The sequence below is a fragment of the Aulonocara stuartgranti genome (genome assembly GCF_965226115.1).
Source record: "Aulonocara stuartgranti genome assembly, chromosome: 10".
In the NCBI taxonomy this organism is placed as follows: domain Eukaryota; kingdom Metazoa; phylum Chordata; class Actinopteri; order Cichliformes; family Cichlidae; genus Aulonocara; species Aulonocara stuartgranti.
In genome coordinates, this window is record NC_138946.1 from 14,047,383 (window position 1) to 14,053,539 (window position 6,157).

A 6,157-nucleotide genomic window follows, 5' to 3' on the forward strand; every position below is an offset into this window, starting at 1 on the left:
AAATTACACACAAGAGAACTGTTTCGAGCGTTTTTTGTCTTTTCTGCCTGCTGTTGTGTGTTTTAAACCTTACATGATGTTGACTTTTTGAATGTTGCGTAGCGACTCTCCCACTATGTGATCCACACAAGCATTGCTCATTCATGGCAAAAACTCTGCAGCTTTTACTTTATGCTACTAAATCAAAAGTTAGTCTGTCTTGCATAGCATATTAATCAGAAGTTTAAATTCATTAGTTGTTATATGGAGGCTGTACAGAAGCTCTAAACAGCAACTAGGAAACAAAAATGAAATCTAGTCATCCATATTGTAAGTCTAATTATTTCATTTGTGAAAAACGTAGAGAAAAAAGAGATTTGCCTGTCACAACCTCAGCAGTTGGTGCGGAGCCAGGAATGGTAACAGGATCTCAGTTTCCTCCTATGGCTTCTTTAAAGTAGCCTGGCTAAGAGACTGGCTAAACAAATATACCAAATTACAAGAGTGAAAGAAACAATCATTGAGGTATTTCTTAAAACATAAGCAACATAAAAGTACATGAAGATGTGTGAGGGATGATATTTTAGATTGCTGTTTTCTACATTAAAAGTGAAAAAAAAACATGCTGTTGGGGAGTATTGATTAGCAAATTTTCCACTTCTCAGTTTAAGCTGTAGAGACGATACAATGCCAATATGAGGATATATTTTACAAAACCACTATTTGATCTTTGTGCATTTGTCTGATTTATTTAATATGCTCTAGTTCTTCTTTTTAATGTTGCCATGTTAATTTATGATGAGATCAAGAGTGTTTATGAGGAGAATAGGCAGAGAACAAAGAGCAGGCCTGAGGATCGCAGCAAGTGAAAACTTTTGTGGGTCGAGATGAGAAGAAAAAGATTTGACAAACGTCAAACATCTATCGTTTCCCCCAAGAATATCTAATGTAAGCAAAATGTTACAGGAGTCTCCTCTAAGGAGATACAGTACTTCTACTACATTGTTCTTCTATTAGTGAAGCTTTCTCCTGGTTCAGCAAAGCATTGTTATTTCACTGTACCGTATGTTTGAGTTTAACTCAAAAACCCTTTCAGGGGTGAAACATTCCCTATGAACCAAAGGGCAATTTCAGATGGATGTGTTAACAAAAAGTTGGATTTTCATGGCCTGTCTCCAAGCAACAGTCAGAGTCGTTTTTTTTTAATGGCTGGCTGCAGTCTTTCCATTACCTTGACAACAATGGTCCAGGTAGATCATAAGTTTCATGATTTTTCTTTTAACCCAAATACTTCATTCAAGTAGATCCAATCATCCTCGGATAGCTTACAAATGGTTCAGAATGCTGCTGCGAGGCTACTCACCACCAGGTCCTCTTAAATGTTCCACGTGACACCAGTTTTGTTTTCCTTACGCTGGCTCCCCAAAATTTTGGTGATCACTTTTAGATGCCTCCATATATCAGTGAACTACTACAACCACACATCTGAGGTCTGTTGATCAGTGCTTGTTGACTTTACCTCAGTCCAAGTTAAAGACAAAAGGTGACTGTGCTTTCAAGGTTGTGGGTCCCAAATTGTGGACATTGTTTGCATTGGACACTGTTGATATCTTTAAAAAGAAACTTCAGACCAACCTGTGCAGGCATGCTTTCATTTAGATTTATCTCTTTATGCTTTAATTATTTTATACCTCTGTCACGGAGGAGCAGGGAGGACTCGGCGCAGACTGAAATCTCAGAAAAACAGGTTTATTTACACACTCCAGGTGCACTATATACAGGTGAAGGAGAAGGGGGCCAGGGTTCCCAGGGGTGCAGAGCGGGGTCGGGAAAAGCGTCCAGAGTCTCCAAACCAAACACGAGAAATCTGCATACAGAGAACAAGGGTTAGCACGGAACTTTCACGGACAGAGCTCAAAACTGGCTGAGGCTAAAGTAGCACTGACGAGCGTTATTCAATAGTCCAGCGGCGAGGTGCTCTCAGTCACTGCCTTAAGTAGCGGGAGCAAACAAGGTGAGGAGCCACAGGTGATTGCCTACAGGTGGTGGAGGCCGGGAGCTCACAATGAGCTCCGCCCAGGCAGCGAGCAGAGAGAGAGGAGAGAGAGAAAAGACAAAACATAACATGTAGCCACACAGGGCCAGCCGAGCAGGCACGGGGACCATGACAACCTATTTCTGTATTGTAAAGCACTTTATAAGTAAACCGTACTTACATACTTCCTATAGAGGAGTTAGAGAAGAAAATATTTTTATGTCATTGTCGAATGTATTGACAAAGCACCTATAATGTATACTTTCTTTAATTTGGAGTTATATCATGTGGTTCATGTATCCCACAAACTTTTGCACATTTTTTCACCTGACACTTAGAAAAGCACAAAATCTCTTGTCTCTTTATCAGTGGTCAACAATGGTTTCTTATCCTCTGTTTCAAACATTTTTTTGCTACCCTATAAAACTAAAATATCATGTTTCTGCCACTGAACATATAACTTCAGCGTACCTTTTCTTTCTTATTGATTAATATAAGTTTATAAACTTCTGGTTGACTCGTTGTCTAACTGAGTTTTTGCTTTGTCCTGGTTTGTTAATGAGAAGCATATCCTCCTCATTAAAGAGGACATTTTTGTGTCTGCAAACTAAAAACCCACCTTCAATTACTTGTGACTTGCTTCCCTTTAGCCTGGTCATTCCCAAACTATAGATAATCCATCATTTTTGTAGCTAAGCCAAACAGATGTCAAAATAAATACATTAATTTTAAGAATTATCATGTTCCTCATATAAATGAATCATCATCTTTTGTTTCAGGCTTTGTAGAGCTGCCATGCATGAAGGCAACAGGGGGTCATATTTAAGTGGAGTTGATTAATTCTGATTGATGAGTCTGTAGGGAGTCTGGGCAGGGGTGATTGGCTAGGAGGGATGGGCAATGGTGCTCTTGCTGTGCCTGATTCACTCCCTAATTGTGTAAACTGTGTCAGATTATCCAACAGTAAAGATCCAGTTTAATTACATTTCCTTCCATTGCTGCATCATTAAAGAAGCTCAAATAGTTTATGTGCTGTGTATGTGCTGCTGCTGCTGCTGGAATGGCTCAGAATTGAAAAGTTATTTTGTTTAGAAGATCAAGTGGAAGTGTTTTGATGAGTTACATTGTTGTTGTTAATAATGTCAAATTAATTGGTCGTATTGGCATTTGCAAACTTCTAAACATAAAACATAGTGCTCCTGGATCCATTATCATTCATCTTAATGTTGTTTGTCTCATTTACTTTTTGCCCCATTTATCAGCACAATGCATCATTAGTAGTTGCAGTTAACCTTTATTTTTTATGCTGTTTGATATTAAAAATATATATATATTTCAGCAATCGTTCATCACACTCTGGGTTTCCTGTTACTTTGTTTGTATGTATATGAAACACGAATTCATAATAGCAATAACAATCTTTTGCATGCCAGTGACGAGTACAAGGAGTAGACTGAAATAACTTGTAAGCATAATAAATTTATTTTTATGAGCTTCCCAATGAGGTTAATGCAAATGTAAGTATTTTAATATATGAATTTTTAGTATGGTAATATGTGGTGAACACATACCATGTTTAACCTACTTGGACATATTGTTAACTTAATATGCACTGCCCATGAATATTCCTAAGCTCTCACTACAGTAGTGAAGTTTTATTTTTGTATTTATTTAGTTATTTCTTGTGAAGTTGCCAACCACTTAAAGAAATAATAAATAAAAAATAACTTCTAAGTTGATATGGTAGCAAACTGGACTAGATGACCTGGATCTAATTATCTTTTGCAAGGATTGTGTTCTTTCCTGGAAATATTAAATTCAGTTCAATACAATTTTCTTAAATAGCACCAAATTACAACAACTCCCTCAAGGTGCTTTGCATCGTAATTTCAATACCCTACTATAACAGAGCATCTTACAACATATTTTAAAAATGGATTGGGCAATTAAGCAAAATCAAACAAATCACATTTTAGTCGCTTTGGCCCTGGATGAAATGCTTTCATTATTATTCTGTTAGCAGATCAGCTGAAATGTTTGTTACTTCCGTCTCACAATGTCTATTTACCATTAAAAGTGAAAGTGATTTATATATGTTGAAGTGGTCACATTTAAAATATACTTCAGTAAAACGTCACTGGAAAAAAATATTTAATGCATATCTGTAAGTTTGTAAATGCTCTAATAAAATGATAATGAAAGATCATTATCTCTTAAGTAGCTTTCAGCTGCACCAGTGATTCTCAGGGCATGGCTTCTCTCTCTTATACAAAAAATAAAAATAAAAATACCTTTGGGGACAGTGATGTAGTTCAGACTAATTACATTACTATGAATAGGGTACATGGCTACAACCTAATACTGTATATACTGTCTATAAAATTTCTAGTCAGCAATGCCAACAAGTCCTTCTGTAGCTTACTTTCAGACAATCAGAGATATATCCATATTTAACATGCTTAAAATGTTTACCATTGCTCCCTTTAAATTTGATCTTTTCACATAACTCTTGACTGCTACAATTTCCTTATGCATGTAGCGTTACTCTGTGGATGGTAAACTTGAAACTTACCAAACACATCCAAGCTCATAGGATGGATTACTATGAAATTTAATGAAGGCAATCTTGTCTTTCTCTGGACGAATTGTCGTATTTTAGTAGTATTGATATCAGTCATCAGAAACAGTTTCAACACGATATAAAACAATGGTATACAGACATTCACCATCTTGGCTCCATATTTAGCCATAAAAAAATATTCTCTGAATACCGTAAAATGAACAGAAAGGAATATGTTTAGCAAATAAAATGCAGTCTCATGGATGTATCTAACAACGTCTTGAAAAACAAACATGTTAAGTGTGACTCATTGGTTTCCCTATGAGTCTGCTAATGATGTTCTCCTCATGGTGTCTTAATAGTCCATGATGATTGACTGATTATAACTGAGGGTGTCATTTAGTCATGCCTGTAGCTCTGTGATGAAATACTTGGGCACAGTATTGTTTTTCAATAAAGGCTGCACATTCAATAGGAACACGAATTACATTTATCACGTTTACAGTTTGTTTATTTTGCTGCGGTACACACAAATGTCTACGTCATATGTCAAGGAAATGTCTCCAATAATTGTTAAGACATTTTACTCGAAACCAAAGATGCATGAATGTATCAAATCTGGTGCTAATCCAGTTAACTGCCCAGGACCCAAGGAGATGCTGCTGTTGTTGCGTGACATCTGTTTTATCAGCCTAAAAAGGTCTGAGTCAATTTTAAACTGACTGGGAATTATATTGAACACCCTGGAGCAGATATCACATCACTGCAGTTGTGAGAATATTCCATACATATTTAGACCTAGGAAGATAATAAACAATGAAACAGAACTCCCATACATAGTTGTGTTTTCTGCAGAACATTTAATAAATTAGGTATATGGGCCACATTCCTAAATACTTGATAAAGTTCAACTGGACTGAAGCATTATAATTTGAATGGTAGTATATGCCCATGCCACAGTATCGTTTTGCCTGTTTGTGCTGTCAGCTAACTCAATTAGACTGAGAAAAGAAAGAAAAGAAGCATGCGTATTAGCATGCATATTTCAACTTTTGTGGATATAAATAAGATGTTATTGTCATTAAATAGAATGATTCTTTTATATCGTGTTATAGGATCCTAACTGCTGAAAACATTTCCTTTCAGCCTGTTATTATGTGACTGACATCCAAATATATGATGTTGTTAAGAGCCTTCAGGGGCTTAAGATGTAGCTACTGTATGTATGTGTCACTTGTGGTTGCTCAGCTGATAGGGGGAATTCACAGACAAACAAAGAGACATTTCATACATTATAGTAAGATGCCAGTATCACTTTAGTTTTTGTGTCACTGCCACACCTGTCACTTTTTCAGGTGTGCAGAGATTTTGCATCCGATGTTTTTAGGGCACCCAAAGTAAGGTTGCCATTACTTTGGGTGCACAGACCACTCCACTTTGCTAATATAGACAGGTTGCACTCTGTGGCTATCATTGCAAAGTTGCTATTTCTAGTAGCACAGAGTACTCAAGGTATCAAAAATGCCACGCTCTGATGCCTTTGTTTGCAGTTTCGAGTCAAATAGAATCACGGAAAGTGATAT

At 36.7% G+C, this 6,157-nt stretch overlaps 1 long non-coding RNA gene across 1 annotated transcript; it reads right to left on the minus strand.

Moving 5' to 3' along the window:
• Positions 1-1,712: 1,712 nt before the first annotated feature.
• LOC309715191 lies at positions 1,713-2,142 on the minus strand. Its single transcript, XR_014279164.1, has 2 exons — positions 1,926-2,142; positions 1,713-1,846 (listed from the first exon to the last, which is right to left on the minus strand). It is a non-coding gene; the product is annotated as an uncharacterized lncRNA (long non-coding RNA).
• Between the last annotated feature and the right edge of the window lie 4,015 nt (positions 2,143-6,157).